The following is a 20,342-nucleotide window of genomic DNA, read 5'->3' as shown; positions in this document are numbered from 1 at the left end:
TATCGTACGAGTACATCCATCCGGTACCAAACCACACCAAAACGGTGCAATACCGTACGAGTAACTCCATATGGTACCAAACCACACCAAAACGGTGCAATACCGTACGAGTACATCCATAAGGTACCAAACCACACCAAAACGGTGCAATACCGTACGAGTACATCCATACGGTACCAAACCACACCAAAATGGTACAATACCGTACGAGTATATACATACGGTACCAAACCACACCAAAACGGTTTAATACTTTACGAGTACTTCGTTATGGTACCAAACCACACCAAAACGGTGCAATACCGTACGAGTACATCCATACGGTAAAAAACCACACAAAAACGGTAGAATACCGTACGAGTACATCCATACGGTACCAAACCACACCAAAATGGTACAATATCGTACGAGTACATCCATCCGGTACCAAACCACACCAAAACGGTGCAATACCGTACGAGTAACTCCATATGGTACCAAACCACACCAAAACGGTGCAATACCGTACGAGTACATCCATAAGATACCAAACCACACCAAAACGGTGCAGTACCGTACGAGTACATCCATACGTTACCAAACCACACCAAAACGGTGCAATACCGTAAGAGTACATCCATACGGTACCAAACCACACCAAAACGGTACAATACCTTACGAGTACTTCGTTACGGTTCCAAACCACAGCAAAACGGTGCAATACCGTACGAGTGCATCCATACGGTACCAAACCACACCAAAACGGTGCAATACCGTACGATTACATCCATACGGTACCAAACCACACCAAAACAGTACAATACCTTACGAGTACTTCGTTACGGTTCCGAACCGCTCAAAAACGGTGCAATACCGTACGAGTAACTCCATATGGCATCAAACCACACGAAAACGGTGCAATACCGTACGAGTACATCCATAACGTACCAAACCACACCAAAACGGTGCAATACCGTATGAGTACATCCATACGATACCAAACCACACCAAAACGGTGCAATACCGTACGAGTACATCCATAAGGTACCAAACCACACAAAAACGGTGCAATACCGTACGAGTACATCCATACGGTACCAAACCACACCAAAACGGTACAATACCTTACGAGTACTTCGTTACGGTTCCAAACCACAGCAAAACGGTGGAATGCCGTTTGAGTACATCCATACGGTACCAAACCACACCAAAACGGTGCAATACCGTACGAGTGCATCCATACGATACCAAACCACACCAAAACGGTGCAATACCGTACGAGTACAACCATAAGTTACCAAACCACACCAAAACGGTGCAATACCGTACGAGTACATCCATACGGTACCAAACCACACCAAAACGGTACAATACCTTACGAGTACTTCGTTACGGTTCCAAACAACTCCAAAACGGTGGAATACAGTACGAGTACATCCATACGGTACCAAACCACACCAAAACGGTGCAATACCGTACGAGTATATCCATACGGTACCAAACCACACAAAAACGGTTTAATACTTTACGAGTACTTCGTTACGGTACCAAACCACACCAAAACGGTGCAATACCGTACGAGTACATCCATACGGTAAAAAACCACACAAAAACGGTAGAATACCGTACGAGTACATCCATGCGGTACCAAACCACACCAAAATGGTACAATATCGTACGAGTACATCCATCCGGTACCAAACCACACCAAAACGGTGCAATACCGTACGAGTAACTCCATATGGTACCAAACCACACCAAAACGGTGCAGTACCGTACGAGTACATCCATACGGTAAAAAACCACACAAAAACGGTAGAATACCGTACGAGTACATCCATGCGGTACCAAACCACACCAAAATGGTACAATATCGTACGAGTACATCCATCCGGTACCAAACCACACCAAAACGGTGCAATACCGTACGAGTAACTCCATAAGGTACCAAACCACACCAAAACGGTGCAATACCGTACGAGTACATCCATACGATACCAAACCACACCAAAACGGTGCAATACCGTACGAGTACATCCATAAGGTACCAAACCACACAAAAACGGTGCAATACCGTACGAGTACATCCATACGGTACCAAACCACACCAAAATGGTACAATACCTTACGAGTACTTCGTTACGGTTCCAAACCACAGCAAAACGGTGGAATGCCGTTTGAGTACATCCATACGGTACCAAACCACACCAAAACGGTGCAATACCGTACGAGTGCATCCATACGATACCAAACCACACCAAAACGGTGCAATACCGTACGACTACAACCATAAGTTACCAAACCACACCAAAACGGTGCAATACCGTACGAGTACATCCATACGGTACCAAACCACACCAAAACGGTACAATACCTTACGAGTACTTCGTTACGGTTCCAAACCACTCCAAAACGGTGGAATACAGTACGAGTACATCCATACGGTACCAAACCACACCAAAACGGTGCAATACCGTACGAGTATATCCATACGGTACCAAACCACACCAAAACGGTTTAATACTTTACGAGTACTTCGTTACGGTACCAAACCACACCAAAACGGTGCAATACCGTACGAGTACATCCATACGGTAAAAAACCACACAAAAACGGTAGAATACCGTACGAGTACATCCATGCGGTACCAAACCACACCAAAATGGTACAATATCGTACGAGTACATCCATCCGGTACCAAACCACACCAAAACGGTGCAATACCGTACGAGTAACTCCATATGGTACCAAACCACACCAAAACGGTGCAGTACCGTACGAGTACATCCATACGATACCAAACCACACCAAAACGGTGCAATACCGTAAGAGTACATCCATACGGTACCAAACCACACCAAAACGGTACAATACCTTACGAGTACTTCGTTACGGTTCCAAACCACAGCAAAACGGTGCAATACCGTACGAGTACATCCATACGGTACCAAACCACACCAAAACGGTGCAATACCGTACGATTACATCCATACGGTACCAAACCACACCAAAACGGTACAATACCTTACGAGTACTTCGTTACGGTTCCAAACCACTCCAAAACGGTGGAATACCGTACGAGTACATCCATACGGTACCAAACCACACCAAAACGGTGCAATACCGTAAGAGTACATCAATACGGTACCAAACCACACCAAAACGGTACAATACCTTACGAGTACTTCGTTACGGTTCCGAACCACAGCAAAACGGTGCAATACCGTACGAGTACATCCATACGGTACCAAACCACACCAAAACGGTGCAATACCGTACGATTACATCCATACGGTACCAAACCACACCAAAACGGTACAATACCTTACGAGTACTTCGTTACGGTTCCAAACCACAGCAAAACGGTGCAATACCGTACGAGTACATCCATACGGTACCAAACCACACCAAAACGGTGCAATACCGTACGAGTACATCCATACCGTACCAAACCACACCAAAACGGTACAATACCTTACGAGTACTTCGTTACGGTTCCAAACCACAGGAAAACGGTGCAATACCGTACGAGTACATCCATAAGGTACCAAACCACACCAAAACGGTGCAATACCGTACGAGTACATCCATACGATACCAAACCACAGCAAAACAGTGCAATACCGTACGAGTACATCCATAAGGTACCAAACCACACAAAAACGGAGCAATACCGTACGAGTACATCCATACGGTACCAAACCACACCAAAATGGTACAATACCGTACGAGTACATCCATCCGGTACCAAACCACACCAAAACGTTGCAATACCGTACGAGTAACTCCATATGGTACCAAACTACACCAAAACGGTGCAATACCGTACGAGTACATCCATAAGGTACCAAACCACACCAAAACGGTGCAATACCGTACGAGTACATCCATACGGTACCAAACCACACCAAAATGGTACAATACCTTACGATTAATTCGTTACGGTTCCAAACCACACCGAAACGGTGCAATACCGTACGAGTACATGCATACGGTACCAAACCACACCAAAACGGCGCAATACCGTACGAGTACATCCATAAGGTACCAAACCACACCAAAACGGTACAATACCGTACGAGTACTTCGTTACGGTTCCAAACCACAGCTAAACGGTGCAATACCGTACGAGTACATCCATACGGTACCAAACCACACCGAAATGGTGCAATACCGTACGAGTACATCCATACGGTACCAAACCACACCAAAACGGTACAATACCTTACGAGTACTTCGTTACGGTTCCAAACCACAGCAAAACGGTGCAATACCGTACGAGTACATCCATACGGTACCAAACCACACCAAAACGGTGCAATACCGTACGAGTACATCCATACGAAACCAAACCACACCAAAACGGTACAATACCTTACGAGTACATCGTTACGGTTCCAAACCACAGCAAAACGGTGCAATACCGTACGAGTACATCCATACGGTACCAAACCACACCAAAACGGAGCAATACCGTACGAGTACATCCATAAGGTACCAAACCACTCCAAAACGGTACAATACCTTACGAGTACTTCGTTACGGTTCCAAACCACAGCAAAACGGTGCAATACCGTACGAGTACATCCATACGGTACCAAACCACACCAAAATGGTACAATACCTTATGAGCAATTCGTTACGGTTCCAAACCACACCGAAACGGTGCAATACCGTACGAGTACATCCATACGGTACCAAACCACATCAAAACGGTGCAATACCGTACGAGTACATCCATAAGGTACCAAACCACACCAAAACGGGGCAATACCGTACGAGTACATCAATACGATACCAAACCACACCAAAACGGTGCAATACCGTAAGAGTACATCCATACGGTACCAAACCACACCAAAACGGTGCAATACCGTACGGGTACCTCCATACGGTACCAAACCACACCAAAACGGTGCAATACCGTACGAGTACATCCATAAGGTACCAAACCACACCAAAACGGTGCAATACCGTACGAGTACATCCATAAGGTACCAAACCACACCAAAACGGTGCAATACCGTACGAGTACATCCATACGGTACCAAACGACACCAAAATGGTACAATACCGTACGAGTACATCCATCCGGTACCAAACCACACCAAAACGGTGCAATACCGTACGAGTAACTCCATATGGTACGAAACTACACCAAAACGGTGCAATACCGTACGAGTACATCCATAAGGTACCAAACCACACCAAAACGGTGCAATACCGTACGAGTACATCCATACGGTACCAAACAACACCAAAATGGTACAATACCTTACGATTAATTCGTTACGGTTCCAAATCACACCGAAACGGTGCAATACCGTACGAGTACATGCATACGGTACCAAACCACACCAAAACGGCGCAATACCGTACGAGTACATCCATAAGGTACCAAACCACACCAAAACGGTACAATACCTTACGAGTACTTCGTTACGTTTCCAAACCACACCGAAACGGTGCAATACCGTACGAGTACATCCATAAGGTACCAAACCACACCAAAACGGTGCAATACCGTACGAGTACATCCATACGGTACCAAACCACACAAAAATGGTACAATACCTTACGAGTAATTCGTTACGGTTCCAAACAACACCGAAACGGTGCAATACCGTACGAGTACATCCATACGGTACCAAACCACACCAAAACGGTGCAATACCGTACGATTACATCCATACGGTACCAAACCACACCAAAACGGTACAATACCTTACGAGTACTTCGTTACGGTTCCAAACCACCCCGAAACGGTGCAATACCGTACGAGTACATCCATAAGGTACCAAACCACACCAAAACGGTGCAATACCGTACGAGTACATCCATACGGTACCAAACCAAACCAAAATGGTACAATACCTTACGAGTAATTCGTTACGGTTCCAAACCACACCGAAACGGTGCAATACCGTACGAGTACATCCATACGGTACCAAACCACAGCAAAACGGTGCAATACCGTACGAGTACATCCATACGGTACCAAACCACACCAAAACGGTGCAATACCGTACGATTACATCCATACGGTACCAAACCACACCAAAACGGTACAATACCTTACGAGTACTTCGTTACGGTTCCAAACCACAGCAAAACGGTGCAATACCGTACGAGTACATCCATACGGTACCAAACCACACCAAAACGGTGCAATACCGTACGAGTACATCCATAAGGTACCAAACCACACCAAAACGGTGCAATACCGTACGAGTACATCCATACGGTAAAAAACCACACAAAAACGGTAGAATACCGTACGAGTACATCCATACGGTACCAAACCACACCAAAATGGTACAATATCGTACGAGTACATCCATCCGGTACCAAACCACACCAAAACGGTGCAATACCGTACGAGTAACTCCATATGGTACCAAACCACACCAAAACGGTGCAATACCGTATGAGTACATCCATAAGGTACCAAACCACACCAAAACGGTGCAATACCGTACGAGTACATCCATACGGTACCAAACCACACCAAAATGGTACAATACCTTACGAGTAATTCGTTACGGTTCCAAACCACACCGAAACGGTGCAATACCGTACGAGTACATCCATACGGTACCAAACCACACCAAAACGGTGCAATACCGTACGAGTACATCCATAAGGTACCAAACCACACCAAAACGGTGCAATACCGTACGAGTACATCCATACGATACCAAACCACAGCAAAACAGTGCAATACCGTACGAGTACATCCATAAGGTACCAAACCACACAAAAACGGAGCAATACCGTATGAGTACATCCATACGGTACCAAACCACACCAAAATGGTACAATACCGTACGAGTACATCCATCCGGTACCAAACCACACCAAAACGGTGCAATACCGTACGAGTAACTCCATATGGTACCAAACTACACCAAAACGGTGCAATACCGTACGAGTACATCCATAAGGTACCAAACCACACCAAAACGGTGCAATACCGTACGAGTACATCCATACGGTACCAAACCACACCAAAATGGTACAATACCTTACGATTAATTCGTTACGGTTCCAAACCACACCGAAACGGTGCAATACCGTACGAGTACATGCATACGGTACCAAACCACACCAAAACGGCGCAATACCGTACGAGTACCTCCATAAGGTACCAAACCACACCAAAACGGTACAATACCTTACGAGTACTTCGTTACGGTTCCAAACCACAGCAAAACGGTGCAATACCGTACGAGTACATCCATACGGTACCAAACCACACCAAAACGGTGCAATACCGCACGAGTACATCCATACGGTACCAAACCACACCAAAACGGTACAATACCTTACGAGTACTTCGTTACGGTTCCAAACCACAGCAAAACGGTGCAATACCGTACGAGTACATCCATACGGTACCAAACCACACCAAAACGGTGCAATACCGTACGAGTACATCCATACGGTACCAAACCACACCAAAACGGTACAATACCTTACGAGTACTTCGTTACGGTTCCAAAGCACAGCAAAACGGTGCAATACCGTACGAGTACATCCATACGGTACCAAACCACACCAAAACGGTGCAATACCGTACGAGTACATCCATACGAAACCAAACCACACCAAAACGGTACAATACCTTACTAGTACTTCGTTACGGTTCCAAACCACAGCAAAACGGTGCAATACCGTACGAGTACATCCATACGGTACCAAACCACACCAAAACGGTGCAATACCGTACGAGTACATCCATAAGGTACCAAACCACTCCAAAACGGTGCAATACCGTACGAGTACATCCATACGATACCAAACCACAGCAAAACAGTGCAATACCGTACGAGTACATCTATAAGGTACCAAACCACACCAAAACGGTGCAATACCGTACGAGTACATCCATACGGTACCAAACCACACCAAAATGGTACAATACCTTATGAGCAATTCGTTACGGTTCCAAACCACACCGAAACGGTGCAATACCGTACGAGTACATCCATACGGTACCAAACCACACCAAAACGGTGCAATAACGTACGAGTACATCCATAAGGTACCAAACCACACCAAAACGGGGCAATACCGTACGAGTACATCAATACGATACCAAACCACACCAAAACGGTGCAATACCGTAAGAGTACATCCATACGGTACCAAACCACACCAAAACGGTGCAATACCGTACGAGTACCTCCATACGGTACCAAACCACACCAAAACGGTGCAATACCGTACGAGTACATCCATAAGGTACCAAACCACACCAAAACGGTGCAATTACGTACGAGTACATCCATACGGTACCAAACCACACCAAAATGGTACAATACCGTACGAGTACATCCATCCGGTACCAAACCACACCAAAACGGTGCAATACCGTACGAGTAACTCCATATGGTACCAAACTACACCAAAACGGTGCAATACCGTACGTGTACATCCATAAGGTACCAAACCACACCAAAACTGTGCAATACCGTACGAGTACATCCATACGGTACCAAACCACACCAAAATGGTACAATACCTTACGATTAATTTGTTACGGTTCCAAATCACACCGAAACGGTGCAATACCGTACGAGTACATGCATACGGTACCAAACCACACCAAAACGGCGCAATGCCGTACGAGTACATCCATAAGGTACCAAACCACACAAAAACGGTACAATACCTTACGAGTACTTCGTTACGGTTCCAAACCACACCGAAACAGTGCAATACCGTACGAGTACATCCATACGGTACCAAACCACACCAAAACGGTGCAATACCGTACGAGTACATCCATAAGGTACCAAAACACAGCAAAACGGTGCAATACCGTACGAGTACATCCATACGGTAAAAAACCACACAAAAACGGTAGAATACCGTACGAGTACATCCATACGATACCAAACCACACCAAAATGGTACAATATCGTACGAGTACATCCATCCGGTACGAAACCACACCAAAACGGTGCAATACCGTACGAGTAACTCCATATGGTACCAAACCACACCAAAACGGTGCAATACCGTACGAGTACATCAATAAGGTACCAAACCACACCAAAACGGTGCAATACCGTACGAGTACATCCATACGGTACCAAACCACACCAAAATGGTACAATACCTTACGAGTAATTCGTTACGGTTCCAAACCACACCGAAACGGTGCAATACCGTACGAGTACATCCATACGTTACCAAACCACACCAAAACGGTGCAATACCGTACGAGTACATCCATAAGGTACCAAACCACACCAAAACGGTGCAATACCGTACGAGTACATCCATACGATACCAAACCACAGCAAAAAAGTGCAATACCGTACGAGTACATCCATACGGTACCAAACCACACCAAAACGGTACAATACCTTACGAGTACTTCGTTACGGTTCCAAACCACAGCAAAACGGTGCAATACCGTACGAGTACATCCATACGGTACCAAACCACACCAAAACGGTGCAATACCGTACGAGTACATCCATACGGTACCAAACCACACCAAAACGGTACAATACCTTACGAGTACATCGTTACGGTTCCAAAGCACAGCAAAACGGTGCAATACCGTACGAGTACATCCATACGGTACCAAACCACACCAAAACGGTGCAATACCGTACGAGTACATCCATACGAAACCAAACCACACCAAAACGGTACAATACCTTACGAGTACTTCGTTACGGTTCCAAACCACAGCAAAACAGTGCAATACCGTACGAGTACATCCATACGGTACCAAACCACACCAAAACGGTGCAATACCGTACGAGTACATCCATAAGGTACCAAACCACTCCAAAACGGTGCAATACCGTACGAGTACATCCATACGATACCAAACCACAGCAAAACAGTGCAATACCGTACGAGTACATCCATAAGGTACCAAACCACACCAAAACGGTGCAATACCGTACGAGTACATCCATACGGTACCAAACCACACCAAAATGGTACAATACCGTACGAGTACATCCATCCGGTACCAAACAACACCAAAATGGTACAATACCTTACGATTAATTCGTTACGGTTCCAAATCACACCGAAACGGTGCAATACCGTACGAGTACATGCATACGGTACCAAACCACACCAAAACTGCGCAATACCGTACGAGTACATCCATACGGTACCAAACAACACCAAAATGGTACAATACCTTACGATTAATTCGTTACGGTTCCAAATCACACCGAAACGGTGCAATACCGTACGAGTACATGCATACGGTACCAAACCACACCAAAACGGCGCAATACCGTACGAGTACATCCATAAGGTACCAAACAACACCAAAACGGTACAATACCTTACGAGTACTTCGTTACGGTTCCAAACCACACCGAAACGGTGAAATACCGTACGAGTACATCCATAAGGTACCAAACCACACCAAAACGGTGCAATACCGTACGAGTACATCCATACGGTACCAAACCACACAAAAATGGTACAATACCTTACGAGTAATTCGTTACGGTTCCAAACCACACCGAAACGGTGCAATACCGTACGAGTACATCCATACGGTACCAAACCACACCAAAACGGTACAATACCTTACGAGTACATCGTTACGGTTCCAAAGCACAGCAAAACGGTGCAATACCGTACGAGTACATCCATACGGTACCAAACCACACCAAAACGGTGCAATACCGTACGAGTACATCCATACGAAACCAAACCACACCAAAACGGTACAATACCTTACGAGTACTTCGTTACGGTTCCAAACCACAGCAAAACGGTGCAATACCGTACGAGTACATCCATACGGTACCAAACCACACCAAAACGGTGCAATACCGTACGAGTACATCCATAAGGTACCAAACCACTCCAAAACGGTGCAATACCGTACGAGTACATCCATACGATACCAAACCACAGCAAAACAGTGCAATACCGTACGAGTACATCCATAAGGTACCAAACCACACCAAAACGGTGCAATACCGTACGAGTACATCCATACGGTACCAAACCACACCAAAATGGTACAATACCGTACGAGTACATCCATCCGGTACCAAACAACACCAAAATGGTACAATACCTTACGATTAATTCGTTACGGTTCCAAATCACACCGAAACGGTGCAATACCGTACGAGTACATGCATACGGTACCAAACCACACCAAAACTGCGCAATACCGTACGAGTACATCCATACGGTACCAAACAACACCAAAATGGTACAATACCTTACGATTAATTCGTTACGGTTCCAAATCACACCGAAACGGTGCAATACCGTACGAGTACATGCATACGGTACCAAACCACACCAAAACGGCGCAATACCGTACGAGTACATCCATAAGGTACCAAACAACACCAAAACGGTACAATACCTTACGAGTACTTCGTTACGGTTCCAAACCACACCGAAACGGTGAAATACCGTACGAGTACATCCATAAGGTACCAAACCACACCAAAACGGTGCAATACCGTACGAGTACATCCATACGGTACCAAACCACACAAAAATGGTACAATACCTTACGAGTAATTCGTTACGGTTCCAAACCACACCGAAACGGTGCAATACCGTACGAGTACATCCATACGGTACCAAACCACACCAAAACGGTGCAATACCGTACGATTACATCCATACGGTACCAAACCACACCAAAACGGTACAATACCTTACGAGTACTTCGTTACGGTTCCAAACCACACCGAAACGGTGCAATACCGTACGAGTACATCCATAAGGTACCAAACCACACCAAAACGGTGCAATACCGTATGAGTACATCCATACGGTACCAAACCACACCAAAATGGTACAATACCTTACGAGTAATTCGTTACGGTTCCAAACCACACCGAAACGGTGCAATACCGTACGAGTACATCCATACGGTACCAAACCACACCAAAACGGTGCAATACCGTACGATTACATCCATACGGTACCAAACCACACCAAAATGGTACAATACCTTACGAGTACTTCGTTACGGTTCCAAACCACAGCAAAACGGTGCAATACCGTACGAGTACATCCATACGGTACCAAACCACATCAAAACGGTGCAATACCGTACGAGTACATCCATAAGGTACCAAACCACACCAAACGGTGCAATACCGTACGAGTACATCCATACGGTAAAAAACCACACAAAAACGGTAGAGTACCGTACGAGTACATCCATACGGTACCAAACCACACCAAAATGGTACAATACCGTACGAGTACATCCATCCGGTACCAAACCACACCAAAACGGTGCAATACCGTACGAGTAACTCCATATGGTACCAAACTACACCAAAACGGTGCGATACCGTACGTGTACATCCATAAGGTACCAAACCACACCAAAACTGTGCAATACCGTACGAGTACATCCATACGGTACCAAACCACACCAAAATGGTACAATACCTTACGATTAATTTGTTACGGTTCCAAATCACACCGAAACGGTGCAATACCGTACGAGTACATGCATACGGTACCAAACCACACCAAAACGGCGCAATGCCGTACGAGTACATCCATAAGGTACCAAACCACACCAAAACGGTACAATACCTTACGAGTACTTCGTTACGGTTCCAAACCACACCGAAACGGTGCAATACCGTACGAGTACATCCATACGGTACCAAACCACACCAAAACGGTGCAATACCGTACGAGTACATCCATAAGGTACCAAACCACAGCAAAACGGTGCAATACCGTACGAGTACATCCATACGGTAAAAAACCACACAAAAACGGTAGAATACCGTACGAGTACATCCATACGGTACCAAACCACTCCAAAATGGTACAATATCGTACGAGTACATCCATCCGGTACCAAACCACACCAAAACGGTGCAATACCGTACGAGTAACTCCATATGGTACCAAACCACACCAAAACGGTGCAATACCGTACGAGTACATCCATAAGGTACCAAACCACACCAAAACGGTGCAATACCGTACGAGTACATCCATACGGTACCAAACCACACCAAAATGGTACAATACCTTACGAGTAATTCGTTACGGTTCCAAACCACACCGAAACGGTGCAATACCGTACGAGTACATCCATACGTTACCAAACCACACCAAAACGGTGCAATACCGTACGAGTACATCCATAAGGTACCAAACCACACCAAAACGGTGCAATACCGTACGAGTACATCCATACGATACCAAACCACAGCAAAACAGTGCAATACCGTACGAGTACATCCATACGGTACCAAACCACACCAAAACGGTACAATACCTTACGAGTACTTCGTTACGGTTCCAAACCACAGCAAAACGGTGCAATACCGTACGAGTACATCCATACGGTACCAAACCACACCAAAACGGTGCAATACCGTACGAGTACATCCATACGGTACCAAACCACACCAAAACGGTACAATACCTTACGAGTACTTCGTTACGGTTCCAAAGCACAGCAAAACGGTGCAATACCGTACGAGTACATCCATACGGTACCAAACCACACCAAAACGGTGCAATACCGTACGAGTACATCCATACGAAACCAAACCACACCAAAACGGTACAATACCTTACGAGCACTTCGTTACGGTTCCAAACCACAGCAAAACGGTGCAATACCGTACGAGTACATCCATACGGTACCAAACCACACCAAAACGGTGCAATACCGTACGAGTACATCCATAAGGTACCAAACAACTCCAAAACGGTGCAATACCGTACGAGTACATCCATACGATACCAAACCACAGCAAAACAGTGCAATACCGTACGAGTACATCCATAAGGTACCAAACCACACCAAAACGGTGCAATACCGTACGAGTACATCCATACGGTACCAAACCACACCAAAATGGTACAATACCTTATGAGCAATTCGTTACGGTTCCAAACCACACCGAAACGGTGCAATACCGTACGAGTACATCCATACGGTTCCAAACCACACCAAAACGGTGCAATACCGTACGAGTACATCCATATGGTACCAAACCACACCAAAACGGGGCAATACCGTACGAGTACATCAATACGATACCAAACCACACCAAAACGGTGCAATACCGTACGAGTACATCCATACGGTACCAAACCACACCAAAACGGTACAATACCTTACGAGTACTTCGTTACGGTTCCAAACAACTCCAAAACGGTGGAATACAGTACGAGTACATCCATACGGTACCAAACCACACCAAAACGGTGCAATACCGTACGAGTATATCCATACGGTACCAAACCACACCAAAACGGTGCAATACCGTACGAGTACATCCATAAGGTACCAAACCACACCAAAACGGTGCAATACCGTACGAGTACATCCATAAGGTACCAAACCACACCAAAACGGGGCAATACCGTACGAGTACATCAATACGATACCAAACCACACCAAAACGGTGCAATACCGTAAGAGTACATCCATACGATACCGTACGAGTACATCAATACGATACCAAACCACACCAAAACGGTGCAATACCGTAAGAGTACATCCATACGGCACCAAACCACACCAGAACGGTGCAATACCGTACGAGTACATCCATAAGGTACCAAACCACACCAAAACGGTGCAATACCGTACGAGTACATCCATACGGTACCAAACCACACCAAAATGGTACAATACCGTACGAGTACATCCATCCGGTACCAAACCACACCAAAACGGTGCAATACCGTACGAGTAACTCCATATGGTACCAAACTACACCAAAACGGTGCAATACCGTACGTGTACATCCATAAGGTACCAAACCACACCAAAACTGTGCAATACCGTACGAGTACATCCATACGGTACCAAACCACACCAAAATGGTACAATACCTTACGATTAATTTGTTACGGTTCCAAATCACACCGAAACGGTGCAATACCGTACGAGTACATGCATACGGTACCAAACCACACCAAAACGGCGCAATGCCGTACGAGTACATCCATAAGGTACCAAACCACACCAAAACGGTACAATACCTTACGAGTACTTCGTTACGGTTCCAAACCACACCGAAACGGTGCAATACCGTACGAGTACATCCATACGGTACCAAACCACACCAAAACGGTGCAATACCGTACGAGTACATCCATAAGGTACCAAACCACAGCAAAACGGTGCAATACCGTACGAGTACATCCATACGGTAAAAAACCACACAAAAACGGTAGAATACCGTACGAGTACATCCATACGGTACCAAACCACACCAAAATGGTACAATATCGTACGAGTACATCCATCCGGTACCAAACCACACCAAAACGGTGCAATACCGTACGAGTAACTCCATATGGTACCAAACCACACCAAAACGGTGCAATACCGTACGAGTACATCCATAAGGTACCAAACCACACCAAAACGGTGCAATACCGTACGAGTACATCCATACGGTACCAAACCACACCAAAATGGTACAATACCTTACGAGTAATTCGTTACGGTTCCAAACCACACCGAAACGGTGCAATACCGTACGAGTACATCCATACGTTACCAAACCACACCAAAACGGTGCAATACCGTACGAGTACATCCATAAGGTACCAAACCACACCAAAACGGTGCAATACCGTACGAGTACATCCATACGATACCAAACCACAGCAAAACAGTGCAATACCGTACGAGTACATCCATACGGTACCAAACCACACCAAAACGGTACAATACCGTACGAGTACTTCGTTACGGTTCCAAACCACAGCAAAACGGTGCAATACCGTACGAGTACATCCATACGGTACCAAACCACACCAAAACGGTGCAATACCGTACGAGTACATCCATACGGTACCAAACCACACCAAAACGGTACAATACCTTACGAGTACTTCGTTACGGTTCCAAAGCACAGCAAAACGGTGCAATACCGTACGAGTACATCCATACGGTACCAAACCACACCAAAACGGTGCAATACCGTACGAGTACATACATACGAAACCAAACCACACCAAAACGGTACAATACCTTACGAGCACTTCGTTACGGTTCCAAACCACAGCAAAACGGTGCAATACCGTACGAGTACATCCATACGGTACCAAACCACACCAAAACGGTGCAATACCGTACGAGTACATCCATAAGGTACCAAACCACTCCAAAACGGTGCAATACCGTACGAGTACATCCATACGATACCAAACCACAGCAAAACAGTGCAATACCGTACGAGTACATCCATAAGCTACCAAACCACACCAAAACGGTTCAATACCGTACGAGTACATCCATACGGTACCAAACCACACCAAAATGGTACAATACCGTAAGAGTACATCCATACGATACCGTACGAGTACATCAATACGATACCAAACAACACCAAAACGGTGCAATACCGTAAGAGTACATCCATACGGTACCAAACCACATCAAAACGGTGGAATACCGTACGAGTACCTCCATACGGTACCAAACCACACCAAAACGGTGCAATACCGTACGAGTACATCCATAAGGTACCAAACCACACCAAAACGGTGCAATACCGTACGAGTACATCCATAAGGTACCAAACCACACCAAAACGGGGCAATACCGTACGAGTACATCAATACGATACCAAACCACACCAAAACGGTGCAATACCGTAAGAGTACATCCATACGGTACCAAACCACACCAAAACGGTGCAATACCGTACGAGTACCTCCATACGGTACCAAACCACACCAAAACGGTGCAATACCGTACGAGTACATCCATAAGGTACCAAACCACACAAAAACGGTGCAATACCGTACGAGTACATCCATACGGTACCAAACCACACCAAAATGGTACAATACCGTACGAGTACATCCATCCGGTACCAAACCACACCAAAACGGTGCAATACCGTACGAGTAACTCCATATGGTACCAAACTACACCAAAACGGTGCAATACCGTACGAGTACATCCATAAGGTACCAAACCACACCAAAACGGTGCAATACCGTACGAGTACATCCATATGGTACCAAACCACACCAAAATGGTACAATACCTTACGATTAATTCGTTACGGTTCCAAACCACACCGAAACGGTGCAATACCGTACGAGTACATCCATACGGTACCAAACCACACCAAAACGGCGCAATACCGTACGAGTACATCCATAAGGTACCAAACCACACCAAAACGGTACAATACCTTACGAGTACTTCGTTACGGTTCCAAACCACACCGAAACGGTGCAATACCGTACGAGTACATCCATACGGTACCAAACCACACCAAAACGGTGCAATACCGTACGAGTACATCCATACGGTAAAAAACCACACAAAAACGGTAGAATACCGTACGAGTACATCCATACGGTACCAAACCACACCAAAATGGTACAATATCGTACGAGTACATCCATCCGGTACCAAACCACACCAAAAGGGTGCAATACCGTACGAGTAACTCCATATGGTACCAAACCACACCAAAACGGTGCAATACCGTACGAGTACATCCATAAGGTACCAAACCACACCAAAACGGTTCAATACCGTACGAGTACATCCATACGGTACGAAACCACACCAAAATGGTACAATACCTTACGCGTAATTCGTTACGGTTCCAAACCACACCGAAACGGTGCAATACCGTACGAGTAACTCCATATGGTACCAAACCACACCAAAACGGTGCAATACCGTACGAGTACATCCATAAGGTACCAAACCACACCAAAACGGTGCAATACCGTACGAGTACATCCATACGATACCAAACCACAGCAAAACAGTGCAATACCGTACGAGTACATCCATAAGGTACCAAACCACACAAAAACGGTGCAATACCGTACGAGTACATCCATACGGTACCAAACCACACCAAAATGGTACAATACCTTACGAGCAATTCGTTACGGTTCCAAACCACACCGAAACGGTGCAATACCGTACGAGTACATCCATACGGTACCAAACCACACCGAAACGGTGCAATACCGTACGAGTACATCCATACGGTACCAAACCACACCAAATTGGTTTAATACTTTACGAGTACTTCGTTACGGTACCAAACCACACCAAAACGGTGCAATACCGTACGAGTACATCCATACGGTACCAAACCACACCAAAATGGTACAATACCGTACGAGTACATACATCCGGTACCAAACCACACCAAAACGGTGCAATACCGTACGAGTAACTCCATATGGTACCAAACCACACCAAAACGGTGCAATACCGTACGAGTACATCCATACGGTACCAAACCACACCAAAACGGTACAATACCTTACGAGTACTTCGTTACGGTTCCAAACCACAGCAAAACGGTGCAATACCATACGAGTACATCCATACGATACTAAACCACACCAAAACGGTTCAATACCGTACGAGTACATCCATAAGGTACCAAACCACTCCAAAACGGTGCAATACCGTACGAGTACATCCATACGATACCAAACCACAGCAAAACAGTGCAATACCGTACGAGTACATCCATAAGGTACCAAACCACACCAAAACGGTGCAATACCGTACGAGTACATCCATACGGTACCAAACCACACCAAAATGGTACAATACCTTACGAGCAATACGTTACGGTTCCAAACCACACCGAAACGGTGCAATACCGTACGAGTACATCCATACGGTACCAACCCACACCGAAACAGTGCAATACCGTACGAGTACATCCATAAGGTACCAAACCACACCAAAACGGTGCAATACCGTACGGGTACATCCATACGATACCAAACCACAGCAAAACAAAGCAATACCGTACGAGTACATCCATATGGTACCAAACCACACAAAAACGGTGCAATACCGTACGAGTACATCCATACGGTACCAAACCACACCAAAATGGTACAATACCTTACGAGCAATTCGTTACGGTTCTAAACCACACCGAAACGGTGTAATACCGTACGAGTACATCCATACGGTACCAAACCACACCAAAACAGTGCAATACCGTACGAGTACATCCATAAGGTACCAAACCACACCAAAACGGTGCAATACCGTACGAGTACATCCATACGGTACCAAACCACAGCAAAACGGTGCAATACCGTATGAGTACATCCATAAGGTACCAAACCACACCAAAACGGGGCAATACCGTACGAGTACATCAATACGATACCAAACCACACCAAAACGGTGCAATACCGTACGAGTAACTCCATATGGTACCAAACCACACCAAAACGGTGCAATACCGTACGAGTACATCCATAAGGTACCAAACCACACCAAAACGGTGCAATACCGTACGAGTACATCCATATGGTACCAAACCACACCAAAATGGTACAATACCTTACGATTAATTCGTTACGGTTCCAAACCACACCGAAACGGTGCAATACCGTACGAGTACATCCATACGGTACCAAACCACACCAAAACGGCGCAATACCGTACGAGTACATCCATAAGGTACCAAACCACAGCAAAACGGTGCAATACCGTACGAGTACATCCATACGGTACCAAACCACACCAAAATGGTACAATACCTTACGAGTAATTCGTTACGGTTCCAAACCACACCGAAACGGTGTAATACCGTACGAGTACATCCATACGGTACCAACCCACACCGAAACAGTGCAATACCGTACGAGTACATCCATAAGGTACCAAACCACACCAAAACGGTGCAATACCGTACGGGTACATCCATACGATACCAAACCACAGCAAAACAAAGCAATACCGTACGAGTACATCCATATGGTACCAAACCACACAAAAACGGTGCAATACCGTACGAGTACATCCATACGGTACCAAACCACACCAAAATGGTACAATACCTTACGAGCAATTCGTTACGGTTCTAAACAACACCGAAACGGTGTAATACCGTACGAGTACATCCATACGGTACCAAACCACACCAAAAAAGTGCAATACCGTACGAGTACATCCATAAGGTACCAAACCACACCAAAACGGTGCAATACCGTACGAGTACATCCATACGGTACCAAACCACAGCAAAACGGTGCAATACCGTATGAGTACATCCATAAGGTACCAAACCACACCAAAACGGGGCAATACCGTACGAGTACATCAATACGATACCAAACCACACCAAAACGGTGCAATACCGTACGAGTAACTCCATATGGTACCAAACCACACCAAAACGGTGCAATACCGTACGAGTACATCCATAAGGTACCAAACCACACCAAAACGGTGCAATACCGTACGAGTACATCCATACGGTACCAAACCACACCAAAATGGTACAATACCTTACGAGTAATTCGTTACGGTTCCAAACCACACCGAAACGGTGTAATACCGTACGAGTACATCCATACGGTACCAAACCACACCAAAACAG

This window comes from Rhododendron vialii, chromosome 11a, assembly GCF_030253575.1.
Source record: "Rhododendron vialii isolate Sample 1 chromosome 11a, ASM3025357v1".
NCBI lineage: Eukaryota > Viridiplantae > Streptophyta > Magnoliopsida > Ericales > Ericaceae > Rhododendron > Rhododendron vialii.
This window is presented reverse-complemented; position numbering follows the sequence as displayed.